The 18,971-nt window shown below is 46.9% G+C and overlaps 1 long non-coding RNA gene across 1 annotated transcript; it reads left to right on the top strand.

The window, feature by feature from the left end:
- The first annotated feature begins 1,321 nt into the window (after positions 1–1,321).
- On the top strand, positions 1,322–3,856 carry LOC146866405 (uncharacterized). The gene is made up of 3 exons (XR_014976797.1): positions 1,322–3,096; positions 3,215–3,268; positions 3,391–3,856. It is a non-coding gene; the product is annotated as an uncharacterized LOC146866405 (long non-coding RNA).
- The last annotated feature ends 15,115 nt before the right edge of the window (positions 3,857–18,971 follow it).

Here is an 18,971-nt window from a genome sequence, read left to right as displayed (position 1 = left end):
GAATGTCGCAAGGACGTGTTGCGCAGCCAAAGTGATGCATTGATGCTGAGAAGCCGTGGGACTGAGATGCAGGGCACTGCGTTGCTGTCAAGGATCCCGTTGACCGGGCTTGCTATTTGCAGTGTGACATCAAGGTTGCGTTGCACAGTAGTGAAATGCGTCAATTTCAAAGAGCTGCAAGGCTGCAATGCGGAGGCCGGCTTTGTAATCGAGGCTGCCATCTATGAGGGTTGCAAGGACCTGCACCAAGGATGCGCTGCGCAGTCCGGGGAATGCGGTGGTTCTTAAGAGCTGCAATGCAATGTGGGTCTTTGCAGTGGGTCCAATCTATGCAGCAGCAGTGATGTGTTGGTTCTGCTTGGGTTTGCACACACACACCAGATAAGATGCTTTGGTTCGGCTGGCTCCACAGAGAATGGCAGAGCGCCTTAGGCCCACTTCCAAGGGTCCAGGTCTCGGGTGGCACCACTGTCAGAGTATTCTGACAGATGGCAGAGTCCTGGTGAAGATGAAAGTTTGTGGGATGCCTGTTGTGTCCCCCAAGCTTCAGATCAGGAGGCAAGCTGACTAACCATTAGAGTCACTCTGGTTTCTGGGTTCAAGAGATGCAGGTACAGTCCTTCTCACCCAGGTAAGAGACAACACGTCAGCACAACAGTGCAGCAGTTCCTTCAGAGCATCAGTCCAGCAGAGTGGCAGTGCTTTTAGCATCACAGAAGTCTTTCTTCCTGGCAGAATATCTACAGGTCCAGAAGCTTACTGAAGTGGTGGTGTCTGAGATCCAGTATTTATATTCAGTTGTGCCTTTGAAGTGGGTAGAAGCTTCTAGAGGCTTGCCTTTGAAGTGCACAGGTGCCCTGCCTTCCTGGTCCTGGCTCTAGACTACAAGGGGCATGCAGCCCTTAGTATATAGATGGAACACATCCTATGCAAGTGCAAGTGGGGCTGGGCTCAACTCCTTCCTCCCATCCTGCCAATTATGCCCCCCGTCACACCTAAGCTCCCCCATTTTGTGTGCCTGTCTAGGAGAAATACACAAGGCACAATTGTCACACACACCAGCCATGAACCAGAGACAGGATGCAGGCACCAAATGTCTAAGGCAAGTAGATGCCAACATTCTAAAAGTAACAAACAATTAAGGGTTTGGCTCTAATCACTAAGGCTGAGCCTCATAACAAAATACCAACAAACTTGCCTGTACTGATGTTTTCTTTCAGGAACAAATCCAATGGGTACAAGAAACTTACTCAATGTCACCCGATTTCATTTTTATCAAAATAAATTTTAATTTGTAATCAATTTAGTGGAAAAATTAACATTTATCTTTCATTAAAATGCAATTCTCATGTTCACAAAACATACGCCACCCGAAGATGAAGAAGGGTCTGAAAAGGAAATGAAATTATTCCTTGATCTCCCTTGATATTCTGGGAAAAATTGTCATGATTCTGGACAAGAAAGAAGTCTGTTTGAAGATAAGGATAAGTATTTTCCAAAGAGGAGTTCTTTTTATACTTTTCAAATTTAATTTCTTTCTGGTTGATGGTGTAATCCTTAAATTCCAATATTTCTTTTTCAACTTTTGAGAGTAACGCTTTAGCGTCTGTTATCGATTGATTGTCATTAATTTCTTGCTCCAGGGCCAGAATTAACTCTAGTTGTTGTTTTGAGATCCTTTGGGCCGTCTCTACTGTCAGAACAATCAGGTCCCTACTGCATTTAGTTTCAATAAAGCTGTACCCTTTCTTATAAAGGGGATCCTCTGTAAAAATCATTGGGTTATTCCGTACTTGAAGACCGCCTGAATTAGTACCTGCTTTCAAATGTCCCATTAAGAAATGACAATGTAGATATGTTCTGATCTACTTTTTCTTTAGTCTGATCAATTTTTCTGATTCATTTTGCGTTTTTGCTGTTGCACTAAGTGAATCTGATGCATACAAGGAGGGAGCATTTATGAGTCTTTGAATATAGTCTTCGCTGTAATCAGGATGTCCGTCACAGGATCACTCAACATAAATCGAGAATTAGACAAAATGTACAGTCAGCCCCGCTGGTCAATCATTGGAAGAGCAATAATCATCTGGAAAAGGATCTGACGTGGACGATAGTTTCAGAGGTGGAACAAGACCCTTGAGGATGAGATTTTGACCGTAAACTAATTCAACGAGAAGCTTTGCTTATAGTAAAGTTCAACACAGCGGTAGATGGCTTGAATAAATTATCAGAAATTTACAGGTTATAAGATCGTTCCAACTACAAATATGGCTTTTATATCAAATCGAATGTTCATCTCCATGCTGCCATTTTTCTAAAACGTCTGCCAACATAATTTGCAGGAATCATTCGAATGATAAACTTCAAGCATGCTAAAATTTCTGGTTCAGTGAGACACTTTTGCCTTCTCATAAAATACTTTAAGAAATGCAGAATAAGCGTCAACTCCAATATCATACTAGGAACTACAATCACCATAATTCAACCAGGACACAATTGCACGTAACTCCCATAATCCGGAGGTTTAAATGGAAGACCGGAAGAGAACAGAGCCGCAACAATTGTGACCACGATGAACTCCGGTTACAGAAAGAAGGGACGCTATGCTGCCAGCCAGTCCCAATAAATAAGGTACGAAAGTGTTCCCATCTAACATCTTGTTTTGATGCATACGGGAATGGGCACTACACTGAACGAAATGACGCATTATCACCCATCTAAACAATCTAACAGGAAGTCACAGTTACAAGCATGCAATGATAATTTTTCAAAAAGCACATATGGCGACTTATAACATGAGTATACGACAAGAAAAGATCCAACCTTTATATAAAATCAACATTAGCCTTCTCCACGCAACGTATGATTCTAATGCGAAGTATCGTTTTTTGATACAGATTTCCAATAAAAATTGAAGAAAGCGTCTCACGTACACAAGAGGCTGCTACAACGTATGTTAAAACCGATGTATATTACATGCAAATTCATAAGTATGTGATCTGAACACTAATTGCATGTCTTTTGAATTCCCAGACAAACCTATTTAAACATCACTGACCATCAATACAGATACAATTTTCTCCATCTGGACATTGAGTAAGTCATCATGACATACATCTTTTCCACTAAATATCTTGACCATGAATGAGACTACTAAATTTCTGACTGCGTTTCTTTTTCTTTTCTGTTTTGCATGTTTGTTTTCCAAAATTAGAACTGATAAGAGAGCATTGATTCTCAAGAGAGATCGGCTGATCTCAACTAATAGGTAAGATTAAAGTCTCTTTGAAACTGACTTCTTGGAGGAGCCATTGACTGCTTTCTTGCGACAGTTTCATGAAAGAAAGTTAGGATACTTAGAGTAAATACTCTTTTTCTTCTTCTTTCTAGTGTTTGGTCCTGAAGAGAACCCCCAGCTAGTAAACGTGGGGTTCGAAACGCGTCGACCTTTTTGTTTCCAAACATGTGATAAAATAAATGTTTTTCTGCCTGATTCAATAACTGTGTAAATTCGTTGCAATGTCTTGCCCTGTGCAAAAATGTGGTTTTTTGAAAAAATTCACACTGTTTGTATTTGCTCGAGTGTGAGGTTCAGAAAAAGGGTTTAAATCTAGTGGTACCCGAGTTGAGCAAACTTTGTTTGTTACATGTTATATGTGGTGTCCTAGTCATGTGTATGAATTGTTTACATTTATGTTTTCATAGACCCTAATTCATTCAATGTATTTTGGGTCAGTAATTTTTGTTGTGATGTTTTGCATATGTTTTGTGAACATGAAAATTGCCTTTTAATGAAAGATAAATATCAATTTTTCCACAAAATTGATTACAAATTAAAAATTAATTTTGATAACAATGAAATCGGGTGACATTGCATAAGTTTCTTATACCCATTGGATTTGTCCTTAAAAGAAAACATCAGTACAGGCAAGATTGTTGGTATTTATTTCTTTTTTTACACTCTAAAAGTGGCATTTTCAGAATTGTAATTTAAAATCCGACTTCACCCTAAGTTGGCATTCTAAATTGTGATTCCAGAGACACCAAACATGAAGGGGTTGCCCATTCCCATTTGGAAATAACATATAAAATTGAAGAAGGTAATTCCAATGTTATTCTATGGAGGAGGTAGGCCTTGCAGTAGTGATAAATGAATTGAAAAGTTTTTCACTACCAGAACACGTAAAACATAAAAGTACAAGTCCAACTTTTTAAATACACTGCACCCTGCCCTTTGGTTTGTCCAGGACAGTGGCGTAGCTGGGGGTGGGGGGGGGGGGCATTGCGGTCCGTCCAGGGCATCACTTTTTTAGGGGCGGTGAACCCTGAGCGCAAGGTAATTGTTGTTTTTTTGTTTGTTTATTACCTCTCCTTGACATTTAGCGCTGCTAAACGCTACCCCCGCTCGTTGTAACCTGTCGCCTACACCCCCCCTCTCTTATCGGCTCTGGGTGGTGTCAAATCGCCCTAGCTATACCACTGGTTTAGGACCTTTAGGGGTTACTTGTATAGATTAAAAAGGAAGGTTTGGGCCTGGCAAAAGATTTATTTTGCCAGCTCAAATTGGAAGTTTAAAACTTCACACATAAGCTGTGCAAAGGCAGGACTGAGACATATTAGGGTGCTACTTGAGTGGGCGGCACAATCAATGCTGCTAATCCACTGGAAGCATACATTAGATTTACAGGCCCTGGGCACAGGTCGTGCCACTCTACTGATGACTTACAAGTAAATTAAAGACGCCAACCCGATATAAGCCAATGTTACCATGTTTTTGGGATGGAGAACAATCACTTTAGCAGTGGTAAAGTGTGCAGAATTCTTAGGCCAGCAATAAGTAAGTCAGCAAAAACAGGAGTTCTGAAGGCAAAACCCACACCAAGGATGCCCGCACTAACAATATTCATTATACATAGACCCATTCAGTGGCATTATTGGAAAAATGGACTGTGTGCAGCTTTTGCGATTGTTTTTTTAATGGTCTGCCAGAAGGGGACAACATCAAAATTATGGTTAAGTGTTGGGCGGGAATATTCCACTACCTGATCTCGTTTTTTGGCTTGAAATCAATGACTGTGTGCTTATTGACTCATCGTTATGCTGCTGACATCAGTCAGTCATTGAGGACTGATGGTGGGTGATCTGGGTATGCACACCCTTCATGTTCAATTTGTGATTGGAAATAGGAGGGGAGGTTGTAGCCCTCCTACATTTTCCACCATCTTATAATGTCTTTGTAAAGCACACATTTACCTAATTCTTGGGTCTCTTGGCACTGCAATAACATATGTTTGTCATTACCCAAATCAGTGGTACTCATTTTATCAATCCCAGACAGATAAAATGCTGAGCAGCCCTGCAGAGTTTCGAACCTGTGACCATGAAGTCAAAAACAGCTTCCTGTAAATTGCACATTAGTCCACTGAGCCACAGACCCAGGTCATTGATTGCTGCTGCAACCCTGAGGGTTTGGAGATGACCATAGGAAGTAAGAGAAGTTTTGGGAATATAGAAATGTAGCTACTTTTGTACATCTCTCTGCCACCAAATATTCTCCTTTGGTTGGGAGGAATGTGATGGAGAGTGGAAGGGACTGGCAAACCATGACACCCTTTCTCCTCTCTGCCTCTCCCTCCAGAGCAAGAAATCAGGAGGAAGAGATCCTCCTCGGATCCCTATAGGAAGCCTTCACAGTGGACTTTTCTGGAGCTTTAGAAAAATAACAGTGTGCAGGGGTAAGGTGTGCTGCCTTTCCCCTGCATACAATGAAGATACTTGGTAAGTCCTTCAGCTCAATGTCAAATATGTGAATAAGGGGAACAAAGTGTTTGTACACAAGGTGTTCGCTAGCCTCTGCACGCTGGAAACTGGCAAATGTGTGAACATTAGGAATGGTAAGTGCGTTGAAACTGGGAACTAATAAGCGTGTTTGTGGAAAATGGAAGTGTGTGCACACTGGAAACTATGCATGTGTGGATATGGATGTGTGTATGTGTGTGGGGTGCAATATTGAAAAACCTGGCAATGGTGCACTTACAGAAAGGCAGTTGTGTACTCCCACAGAACTTGTCACTGTTTCCCGATTGATGACTGTAATCTCATATGAAACTGGGAGCGATTATGTCTTAACCAGGAAATAGGAATGACTCTTTCATCCCCTCCAAGGCCTTTATAGACATACGAGCAGTTGATCCCTGCTACCCCCCCGGTCACACCCACTTGCTGATGTTTAGGCTTGTTATTGGACTGGGAGAGGATGAGTTTGGGAGGCTGAGAAGAGACGCAAATGGTCTCCAATTGGTTCCTTCCTTTTTAGTCACATACCCAAGTGAGGGCTGTAGACACAGGAAATAAATGTTTGGGACTGCTCTGAGTTCTAGCATTTTATCTCCTCGTCTTCCAGCCCTGAGATTGTTGAGGTGGAAAATGCTTGGAAGCATTGTATGGTTTTGCCTATGCTAAGGAAACGTTTGGCGTGGCTTGTGCACTATCACCCTACTGACTGGTTGTCCAGGAGACTTTTACGTTGTATGATGATAGAGCCTGGGCCTACAGTGCATCCAAATCAATATTAAAGGAGCTTGCTTATTAGCTAGTAAAGGCTACAATGAACACCTATCTTATGTCCCTACACTTAGGAGATCTAGGGAAATAAATGCATTGATCCACAATCCCTCCCTACAAACACACTCTGAGGAGTGCCTTATTTTGGACTCATCTCATTCCGTTTATCAAAATATTTCTTAACGTTTCACCTACATAGTAAATGAGCATGCCTCTGAAGGGGGACGTCAATGATGCAGCATCACTAATTTACTTTTAAGAGATAGATAATTTGTATGCCCCAGCTCTTGATTTCCTTGGAAAGCAAGCATAAGACTTTGGACCATATTAGCAACAACTTGTGATAATTATCGCAAACCGCGCTTAGCGCAATTTTTTTCATCGCCTACTATCACTGGATTCTATCGCAGAGATAACGCTGTATTACCAACCGGCGAATCCCATCTTCAACGTGAGATTTCCAGCGATAAAAATCCTATCACTAAGGAAAATCTCGCTAATAGGCAGGTGGGGACTTAGCCGTAGAATCCACCTCCCATTGACTATTATGGCTAAGTCAGGATTTTACCAGGTGTAAAATCCTGGCGCTAATCGCGGTTAGCGCGCGCTTTTTTATTGTGCTGCAGGTATTGCTAATAGGCGATAGCTCTGTTAGCGACTGCTTTCAGTCGCTCCCAGTTTGTGTATGCCCAGCTTGCATGTCATTAGCGATAAATATCGCTGACATGCAAAGCTGGCCCCAAACCGGTCACTATCACCTGGAAGCTGTTGCTAACTGCTGTTAGCAACAGCTTGGTAATTGGGCAGTAAAAAAATCGCCGCTTTATCGGCAAAAAGTGCAGATAAAGCGGCGATCTGGCCCTTGCTAAAATGCCCCTTTGTTTCCTGTTTGCATGTACCTAAAGCTTTCTGTTGGTTGGCGGCTTGCTCCCTTCCTCCCAATTGGCGGCTAGGAGAATGAACAGAAAAATACAATTTTCTCTGATTCACAAAGTTTACTGATATATTACAGTCATCATCAGGTTCCTTTGAGTAGCAGCATGTGCACCTAAAATGTCTGTTTTCTTATGTGCTCTTGTGGGTTTCTTTTAAGTGGATACCAACATGAAGTTGAGGTGCTCACAAAAGTTTAACCAGATCATGCATATAACTGATTTTAGACATAAGTCTAGGATAATAGCTGGATTGGGGGCTCCTTATTCTCGTGAGTATTCAAACCTCCTGGATTTAGAGCAACGCAAATCTGCTCCTCACTTTGGTGACTAATCAAACACGTTGTATGTTACAATTCTGCAAAATACAAGGGGGCAGATTTATGTTTCCTGGCGCATCTCTGCAAATCAGCAGGGATGCGCCAGGGAAGATGCGTCACACAAGTTTGTCCTTGCGCCATTGCAGATGCGCCGCATTTACAATGCAGCGCATCGTGGCGCAAGGATAAACAGATACGTGACGCATCTGATGGCGTAAGGGCGGCGCATTGCTGGAGTCGCGTCGCAAGCACGACGCAACTCCAGCAATGTTAAGGGGCTGCCCATACCTAACATGCTGCGTCATGCCTTACGCCTGCTTCAAGCAGGCGCAAGGTTTTGATGCAGCAGTGTCGGAAAAGTGACTGAGTGAAATCTTGTAGATTTCACTGCGTCACTTTTCCGAGGCATTTTCCGATAGAACGCCCACCCTGCATACATTAAACCTGACGCAGGTTTAATGTAGCGCAGGGCTTTACAACGTGACGCATCTCCCTAGATGCGTCACATGGTAAATAAGGCGCAACATGGCGCATGGTTTGCGCCGCCGCTGCGTCACAAAAGTGATGCAACGGCGGCGTAAAAGTGGCGCAAGTCTAACATAAATCTGCCCCAAGGAATCTATTATTGAGTGGCAAACATCCTTTCACCTTCTTGACTTGATGAAAAAGCTAGTTTTCAGAATGTTGTAATATCCCGCCTACAACCCCCAAAAATGTTTTCCTCGACCTCATCCATTCAATTTTTCTGCCATGGCAACAAGTCAACAAAGTTTGTGTTACTCTTTGGTTCTTGATTGTGAGGATGCTTTGTCAGTATAGTTGGGTGCAGACACCTGTCCTCTACTTGCACATAGTTGTTGCCAGCTCCTAATACTCTTTTTGCACCTTGCAGCCTTAGCTGTCTGTTCCTTTAGAAAGCTGCACCAGACCCAGAAGGAAACATTGCAAAGCCCAAGAAACCAGTCACTGGTGACGAACCACCCTATGCCTAGTTGGCTTGACAGGGCTCCTCGCAGGAAATGTGACCCCCTGCGGTACTGAGTGAAATTTCGATAAACCTGACATGCATGTCTATTACCTTCCCTTATATGGAAACAAGTTATCATTTCTGTTGGGCCCTGATATCTTCTCCCTTGAACTCCTTAAGTGCAATTATACCAGACCTTCATGAATGTGCAGAGGGATCTGTCTATATGCACATCATCTCTGCACGGGGGGGAGGGGGGCGTCCAAAGGCACATATGTAAAAGGAGCATGTGTTTTCACAAATATATTTAAAAAGAGCTAGGAAGTTGTATTGCCCTGTGCTTGTAGTTATTATGGAGCAGGAAAATGCATGCGCTCTTTGCATGCCCACTAATTTGTGTTACCGCGACATTCACCACTTATTGTGTGAATGTTTGCACGCATATCCGAGTTAACACCTCGCAATGGGGAATAACAGATCAACAGTGCATGTTATTCATTCCATATACAGATGTGCACACGCTATTCGCTCGTATGATTTGGCAAACTGCTCTATCAAACCCGTCCATCAGTCGAAACTTAAGCCTGACTTTTAGTCCCATTTTGGGTGCTAGCACCTAAAATGGGCTTTCTGGTCCCATTGTAACTAAGCCCTTGATAGCACACGATTGTGTACACTGCAGAAAAGGGATCTGAAGCACTCTCTAATTTGATTGAAAACATTTCTCGCGAATTATAAATCAAACAGTAACACGATGTCGCTCACAAAATTCTAACTTAGTAGCAAATTCTTTTAGCAATTGACTATCCAGAAAATGCTGCTCTTGACTAAAGTAGCTTACTGACATCTATCAGCCTAGAAAAAGGGATTGCAGCATTTCATGGATAAAAACGCATCCCAGCTCACCCTAACTCAAAACCAGCAAGGTTTAAGGGGTTCGCTCTATTTAGAAACCACCACAAAAGTAGAGTTTCTACAAAGAACATGCGAGCCACCATGTATAACTGTAAAAGTAAACTGTTATGAAACCTGTGGTACCGCACAGATTATGCATAACTGAATAAGGAAGTCTTGGGGCCAGATGTACGAAGTATTTTTGCATGCACAAACGACTTTGCGACCTGTTTGCGCATGTAAAAATACCTGAGGGCCATATACAAACCCTAATTAGCGAGTCGCAATTCATTTGTGACTCGCTAATTTGGATTTGCGACTCGCTATTAGGAAGGCGGTACAAAAGGAGGTGGTGATGGACGGAGCATCAGAACCAATCAAACACTCACACCCAGTCAACAGATCTGGGTTTGATCCATCACCGTTCTTTACCCCACTCTGCCACCCCAGTTCAGACATGGCCATATGCAAATCAGTCTGACCCTGTGCCTCATGGGAACAGTCCAGCCCGAACTGCCAAGCCATGCCTTCACTGGACCGGAAACAAGCTTCCTAGGACCGGTTTCTGGCATTTCAGCCGTCTTCAGCCAGGCTTGCTTGAATCCAGTGGCAAAGTGAGCAAGGGACTCAACGTGTGAGCATACCCTGCCAACTGATGGCTAACAAAGCGGTACAAAAGGGGGTGGTGATGGACGGAGCATCAGAACCAATCAAACACTCACACCCAGTCAACAGATCTGGGTTTGATCCATCACTGTTCTTTAGCTCACTCTGCCACCCCAGTTCAGACATGGCCATATGAAAATCATTCTGACCCTGTGCCTCATGGGAACAGTCCAGCCCGAACTGCCAAGCCATGCCTTGCCTGGACCGGAAACAAACTTCCTAGGACCTATTTCTGGCATTTCAGCCGTCTTCAGCCAGGCTTGCTTGAATCCAGTGGCAAAGTGAGCAAGGGACTCAATGTCTGAGCATACCCTGCCAACTTATGGCGAACAAAGCGTTACAAAAGGGGCTGGTGATGGACGGAGCATCAGAACCAATCAAACACTCACACCCAGTCAACAGATCTGGGTTTGATCCATCACTGTTCTTTAACCCACTCTGCCACCCCAGTTCAGACATGGCCATATGCAAATCATTCTGACCCTGTGCCTCATGAGAACAGTCCAGCCTGAACTGCCAAGCCATGCCTTGCCTGCACCGGAAACAAGCTTCCTAGGACCGGTTTCTGGCATTTCAGCCGTCTTCAGGCAGGCTTGCTTGAATCCAGTGGCAAAGTGAGAAAAGGGACTCAACGTCTGAGCATACCCTGCCAACTTAAGGCGAACAAAGCGGTACAAAAGGGGGTGGTCATGGACGGAGCATCAGAACCAATCAAACACTCACACCCAGTCAACAGATCTGGGTTTGATCCATCACCGTTCTTTTGCCCACTCTGCCACCCCAGTTCAGACATGGCCATATGCAAATCAGTCTGACCCTGTGCCTCTCGGGAAAAGTCCAGCCCGAACTGCCAAGCCAGGCCTTCCCTGGACCGGAAACAAGCTTCCTAGGACCGGTTTCTGGCATTTCAGTTGTCTTCAGCCACGCTTGCTTGAATCCAGTGGCAAAGTGAGCAAGGGACTCAACGTCTGAGCACACCCTGCCAACTTATGGCAAACTAAGCTGTACAAAAAGAGGTGGTGATGGACGGAGAATAAGAACCAATCAAACACTCACACCCAGTCAACAGATCTGGGTTTGATCCATCACCGTTCTTTAGCCCACTCTGCCACCCCAGTTCAGACATGGCCATAAGCAAATCAGTCTGACCCTGTGCCTCATGGGAACAGTCCATCCCGAACTGCCAAGCCATGCCTTCCCTGGACCGGAAACAAGCTTTCTAGGACCGGTTTCTGGCATTTCAGCCGTCTTCAGCCAGGCTTGCTTGAATCCAGTGGCAAAGTGAGCAAGGGACTCAACGTCTGAGCATACCCTGGAAACTTATGGCGAACAAAGTGGTACAAAAAGGGGGTGGTGGTGATGGCCGGAGCATCAGAACCAATCAAACACTCACAACCAGTCAACAGATCTGGGTTTGATCCATCACCGTTCTTTAGCCCACTCTGCCTCCCCAGTTCAGACATGGCCATATGCAAATCATTCTGACCCTGTGCCTCATGGGAACAGCGCAGCCCGAACTGCCAAGCCATGCTTTGACTGGACCGGAAACAAGCTTCCTAGGACCGGTTTCTGGCATTTCAGCCGTCTTCAGGCAGGCTTGCTTGAATCCAGTGGCAAAGTGAGCAAGGGACTCAACGTCTGAGCATACCCTGCCAACTTATGGTTAACAAAGCAGTACAAAAGGGGGTGGTGATGGACTGAGCATCAGAACCAATCAAACACTCACAACCAGTCAACAGATCTGGGTTTGATCCATCACCGTTCTTTAGCCCACTCTGCCACCCCAGTTCAGACATGGCCATATGCAAATCAGTCTGACCCTGTGCCTCATGGGAACAGTCCAGCCCGTACTGCCAAGCCATGCCTTCCCTGGACCGGAAACAAGCTTCCTAGGAACGGTTTCTGGCATTTCAGCCGTCTTCAGCCAGGCTTGCTTGAATCCAGTGGCAAAGTGAGCAAGGGACTGAACGTCTGAGCATACCCTGCCAACTTATGGCGAACAAAGTGGTACAAAAGGGGGTGGTGGTGATGGACGGAGCATCAGAACCAATCAAACACTCACACCCAGTCAACAGATCTGGGTTTGATCCATCAACGTTCTTTAGCCCACTCTGCCTCCCCATTTCAGACATGGCCATATGCAAATCATTCTGACCCTGTGCCTCATGGGAACAGTCCAGCCCGAACTGCCAAGCCATGCCTTGCCTGGACCGGAAACAAGCTTCCTAGGACCGGTTTCTGGCATTTCAGCCGTCTTCAGGCAGGCTTGCTCGAATCCAGTGGCAAAGTGAGCAAGGGATTCAACGTCTGAGCATACCCTGCCAACTTATGGTGAACAAAGCGGTACAAAAGGGGGTGGTGATGGACCGAGCATCAGAACCAATCAAACACTCACACCCAGTCATCAGATCTGGAATTGATCCATCACCGTTCTTTACCCCACTCTGCCACCCCAGTTCAGACATGGCCATATGCAAATCAGTCTGACCCTGTGCCTCATGGGAACAGTCCAGCCCGAACAGCCAAGCCATGCCTTCCCTGGACCGGAAACAAGCTTCCTAGGACCTATTTCTGGCATTTCAGCCGTCTTCAGCCAGGCTTGCTTGAATCCAGTGGCAAAGTGAGCAAGGGACTCAATGTCTGAGCATACCCTGCCAACTTATGGCGAACAAAGCGTTAAAAAAGGGGCTGGTGATGGACGGAGCATCAGAACCAATCAAACACTCACACCCAGTCAACAGATCTGGGTTTGATCCATCACTGTTCTTTAACCCACTGTGCCACCCCAGTTCAGACATGGCCATATGCAAATCATTCTGACCCTGTGCCTCATGAGAACAGTCCAGCCTGAACTGCCAAGCCATGCCTTGCCTGCACCGGAAACAAGCTTCCTAGGACCGGTTTCTGGCATTTCAGCCGTCTTCAGGCAGGCTTGCTTGAATCCAGTGGCAAAGTGAGAAAAGGGACTCAACGTCTGAGCATACCCTGCCAACTTAAGGCGAACAAAGCGGTACAAAAGGGGGTGGTCATGGACGGAGCATCAGAACCAATCAAACACTCACACCCAGTCAACAGATCTGGGTTTGATCCATCACCGTTCTTTTGCCCACTCTGCCACCCCAGTTCAGACATGGCCATATGCAAATCAGTCTGACCCTGTGCCTCTCGGGAACAGTCCAGCCGAACTGCCAAGCCAGGCCTTCCCTGGACCGGAAACAAGCTTCCTAGGACCGGTTTCTGGCATTTCAGTTGTCTTCAGCCACGCTTGCTTGAATCCAGTGGCAAAGTGAGCAAGGGACTCAACGTCTGAGCACACCCTGCCAACTTATGGCAAACTAAGCTCTACAAAAGGGGGTGGTCATGGACGGAGCATCAGAACCAATCAAACACTCACACCCAGTCAACAGATCTGGGTTTGATCCATCACCGTTCTTTTGCCCACTCTGCCACCCCAGTTCAGACATGGCCATATGCAAATCAGTCTGACCCTGTGCCTCATGGGAACAGTCCAGCCCGAACTGCCAAGCCATGCCTAACCTGGACTGGAAACAAGCTTCTTAGGACCGGTTTCTGGCATTTCAGCCTTCTTCAGCAAGGCTTTCTTGAATCCAGTGGCAAAGTGAGCAAGGGACTCAACATCTGAGCATACCCTGCCAACTTATGGCGAACAAAGCGGTACAAAAGGGGGTTGTGATGGACGGAGTATCAGAACCAATCAAACACTCACGCCCAGTCAACAGATCTAGGTTTTACCCATCACCGTTCTTTAGCCCACTCTGCCACCCCAGTTCAGACATGGCCATAAGCAAATCAGTCTGACCCTGTGCCTCATGGGAACAGTCCATCCCGAACTGCCAAGCCATGCCTTCCCTGGACCAGAAACAAGCTTTCTAGGACCGGTTTCTGGCATTTCAGCCGTCTTCAGCCAGGCTTGCTTGAATCCAGTGGCAAAGTGAGCAAGGGACTCAACGTCTGAGCATACCCTGGAAACTTATGGCGAACAAAGTGGTACAAAAAGGGGGTGGTGGTGATGGCCGGAGCATCAGAACCAATCAAACACTCACAACCAGTCAACAGATCTGGGTTTGATCCATCACCGTTCTTTAGCCCACTCTGCCTCCCCAGTTCAGACATGGCCATATGCAAATCATTCTGACCCTGTGCCTCATGGGAACAGCGCAGCCCGAACTGCCAAGCCATGCTTTGACTGGACCGGAAACAAGCTTCCTAGGACCGGTTTCTGGCATTTCAGCCGTCTTCAGGCAGGCTTGCTTGAATCCAGTGGCAAAGTGAGCAAGGGACTCAACGTCTGAGCATACCCTGCCAACTTATGGTTAACAAAGCAGTACAAAAGGGGGTGGTGATGGACTGAGCATCAGAACCAATCAAACACTCACACCCAGTCAACAGATCTGGGTTTGATCCATCACCGTTCTTTAGCCCACTCTGCCACCCCAGTTCAGACATGGCCATATGCAAATCAGTCTGACCCTGTGCCTCATGGGAACAGTCCAGTCCGAACTGCCAAGCCATGCCTTCCCTGGACCGGAAACAAGCTTCCTAGGAACGGTTTCTGGCATTTCAGCCGTCTTCAGCCAGGCTTGCTTGAATCCAGTGGAAAAGTGAGCAAGGGACTGAACGTCTGAGCATACCCTGCCAACTTATGGCGAACAAAGTGGTACAAAAGGGGGTGGTGGTGATGGACGGAGCATCAGAACCAATCAAACACTCACACCCAGTCAACAGATCTGGGTTTGATCCATCAACGTTCTTTAGCCCACTCTGCCTCCCCATTTCAGACATGGCCATATGCAAATCATTCTGACCCTGTGCCTCATGGGAACAGTCCAGCCCGAACTGCCAAGCCATGCCTTGCCTGGACCGGAAACAAGCTTCCTAGGACCGGTTTCTGGCATTTCAGCCGTCTTCAGGCAGGCTTGCTTGAATCCAGTGGCAAAGTGAGCAAGGGATTTAACGTCTGAGCATACCCTGCCAACTTATGGTGAACAAAGCGGTACAAAAGGGGGTGGTGATGGACAGAGCATCACAACCAATCAAACACTCACACCCAGTCATCAGATCTGGAATTGATCCATCACCGTTCTTTACCCCACTCTGCCACCCCAGTTCAGACATGGCCATATGCAAATCAGTCTGACCCGGTGCCTCATGGGAACAGTCCAGCCCGAACAGCCAAGCCATGCCTTCCCTGGACCGGAAACAAGCTTCCTAGGACCGGTTTCTGGCATTTCAGCCGTCTTCAGCCAGGCTTGCTTGAATCCAGTGGCAAAGTGAGCAAGGGACTCAATGTCTGAGCATACCCTGCCAACTTATGGCGAACAAAGCGTTACAAAAGGGGCTGGTGATGGACGGAGCATCAGAACCAATCAAACACTCACACCCAGTCAACAGATCTGGGTTTGATCCATCACTGTTCTTTAACCCACTCTGCCACCCCAGTTCAGACATGGCCATATGCAAATCATTCTGACCCTGTGCCTCATGAGAACAGTCCAGCCTGAACTGCCAAGCCATGCCTTGCCTGCACCGGAAACAAGCTTCCTAGGACCGGTTTCTGGCATTTCAACCGTCTTCAGGCAGGCTTGCTTGAATCCAGTGGCAAAGTGAGAAAAGGGACTCAACGTCTGAGCATACCCTGCCAACTTAAGGCGAACAAAGCGGTACAAAAGGGGGTGGTGATGGACGGAGCATCAGAACCAATCAAACACTCACACCCAGTCAACAGATCTGGGTTTGATCCATCACCGTTCTTTTGCCCACTCTGCCACCCCAGTTCAGACATGGCCATATGCTAATCAGTCTGACCCTGTGCCTCTCGGGAACAGTCCAGCCCGAACTGCCAAGCCAGGCCTTCCCTGGACCGGAAACAAGCTTCCTAGGACCGGTTTCTGGCATTTCAGTTGTCTTCAGCCACGCTTGCTTGAATCCAGTGGCAAAGTGAGCAAGGGACTCAACGTCTGAGCACACCCTGCCAACTTATGGCGAACTAAGCGGTACAAAAGGAGGTGGTGATGGACGGAGCATAAGAACCAATCAAACACTCACACCCAGTCAACAGATCTGGGTTTGATCCATCACCGTTCTTTAGCCCACTCTGCCACCCCAGTTCAGACATGGCCATATGCAAATCAGTCTGACCCTGTGCCTCATGGGAACAGTCCAGCCCGAACTGCCAAGCCATGCCTTCCCTGGACTGGAAACAAGCTTCTGAGGACCGGTTTCTGGCATTTCAGGCTTCTTCAGCAAGGCTTTCTTGAATCCAGTGGCAAAGTGAGCAAGGGACTCAACATCTGAGCATACCCTGCCAACTTATGGCGAACAAAGCGGTACAAAAGGGGGTTGTGATGGACGGAGTATCAGAACCAATCAAACACTCATGCCCAGTCAACAGATCTAGGTTTTACCCATCACCGTTCTTTAGCCCACTCTGCCACCCCAGTTCAGACATGGCCATAAGCAAATCAGTCTGACCCTGTGCCTCATGGGAACAGTCCATCCCGAACTGCCAAGCCATGCCTTCCCTGTACCGGAAACAAGCTTTCTAGGACCGGTTTCTGGCATTTCAGCCGTCTTCAGCCAGGCTTGCTTGAATCCAGTGGCAAAGTGAGCAAGGGACTCAACGTCTGAGCATACCCTGGAAACCTATGGCAAACAAAGTGGTACAAAAAGGGGGTGGTGGTGATGGCCGGAGCATCAGAACCAATCAAACACTCACAACCAGTCAACAGATCTGGGTTTGATCCATCACCGTTCTTTAGCCCACTCTGCCTCCCCAGTTCAGACATGGCCATATGCAAATCATTCTGACCCTGTGCCTCATGGGAACAGCGCAGCCCAAACTGCCAAGCCATGCTTTGACTGGACCGGAAACAAGCTTCCTAGGACCGGTTTCTGGCATTTCAGCCGTCTTCAGGCAGGCTTGCTTGAATCCAGTGGCAAAGTGAGCAAGGGACTCAACGTCTGAGCATACTCTGCCAACTTATGGTTAACAAAGCAGTACAAAAGGGGGTGGTGATGGACTGAGCATCAGAACCAATCAAACACTCACAACCAGTCAACAGATCTGGGTTTGATCCATCACCGTTCTTTAGCCCACTCTGCCACCCCAGTTCAGACATGGCCATATGCAAATCAGTCTGACCCTGTGCCTCATGGGAACAGTCCAGCCCGAACTGCCAAGCCATGCCTTCCCTGGACCGGAAACAAGCTTCCTAGGAACGGTTTCTGGCATTTCAGCCATCTTCAGCCAGGCTTGCTTGAATCCAGTGGCAAAGTGAGCAAGGGACTCAACGTCTGAGCATACCCTGCCAACTTATGGAGAACAAAGCGTTACAAAAGGGGGTGGTGATGGACGGAGCATCAGAACCAATCAAACACTCACACCCACACACCCAGTCAACAGATCTGGGTTTGATCCATCACTGTTCTTTAGCTCACTCTGCCACCCCAGTTCAGACATGGCCATATGAAAATCATTCTGACCCTGTGCCTCATGGGAACAGTCCAGCCCGAACTGCCAAGCCATGCCTTGCCTGGACCGGAAACAAGCTTCCTAGGACCTATTCCTGGCATTTCAGCCGTCTTCAGGCAGGTTTCTTGAATCTAGTGGCAAAGTGAGCAAGGGACTCAACGTCTGAGCATACCCTGCCAACTTATGGTGAACAAAGCGGTACATAAGGGGGTGGTGATGGACCGAGCATCAGAACCAATCAAACACTCACAACCAGTCAACAGATCTGGGTTTGATCCATCACAGTTCTTTAGCCCACTCTGCCACCTCAGTTCAGACATGGCCATATGCAAATCAGTCTGACCCTGTGCCTCATGGGAACAGTCCAGCCCGAACTGCCAAGCCATGCCTTGCCTGGAAAGAAGCTTCCTAGGACCGGGTTCTTGCATTTCAGCCATCTTCAGCCAGGCTTGCTTGAAACCAGTGGCAAAGTGAGCAAGGGACTCAACGTCTGAGCATACCCTGCTAACTTATGGCGAACAAAGCGGTAAAAAAGGGGGTGGTGATGGACGAAGCATCAGAACCAATCAAACACTCACACCCAGTCAACAGATCTGGGTTTGATCCATCACCGTTCTTTAGCCCACTCTGCCACCCCAGTTCAGACATGGCCATATGCAAATCAGTCTGACCCTGTGCCTCATGGGTACAGTCCAGCCCGAACTGCCAAGCCATGCCTTGCCTGGAAAGAAGCTTCCTAGGACCGGGTTCTTGCATTTCAGCCATCTTCAGCCAGGCTTGCTTGAAACCAGTGGCAAAGTGAGCAAGGGACTCAACGTCTGAGCATACCCTGCTAACTTATGGCGAACAAAGCGGTAAAAAAGGGGGTGGTGATGGACGAAGCATCAGAACCAATCAAACACTCACACCCAGTCAACAGATCTGGGTTTGATCCATCACCGTTCTTTAGCCCACTCTGCCACCCCAGTTCAGACATGGCCATATGCAAATCAGTCTGACCCTGTGCCTCATGGGAACAGTCCAGCCCGAACTGTCAAGCCATGCCTTGCCTGGACTGGAAACAAGCTTCCTAGGAACGGTTTCTGGCATTTCAGCCGTCTTCAGCCAGGCTTGCTTGAATCCAGTGGCAAAGTGAG

Source organism: Triturus cristatus, chromosome 2_1, assembly GCF_964204655.1.
Source record: "Triturus cristatus chromosome 2_1, aTriCri1.1, whole genome shotgun sequence".
NCBI classification, from domain to species: Eukaryota; Metazoa; Chordata; class Amphibia; order Caudata; family Salamandridae; genus Triturus; species Triturus cristatus.
The sequence above is the reverse complement of the archived record's forward strand: the minus strand, read 5'-3'. Positions and strand labels throughout refer to the sequence as shown.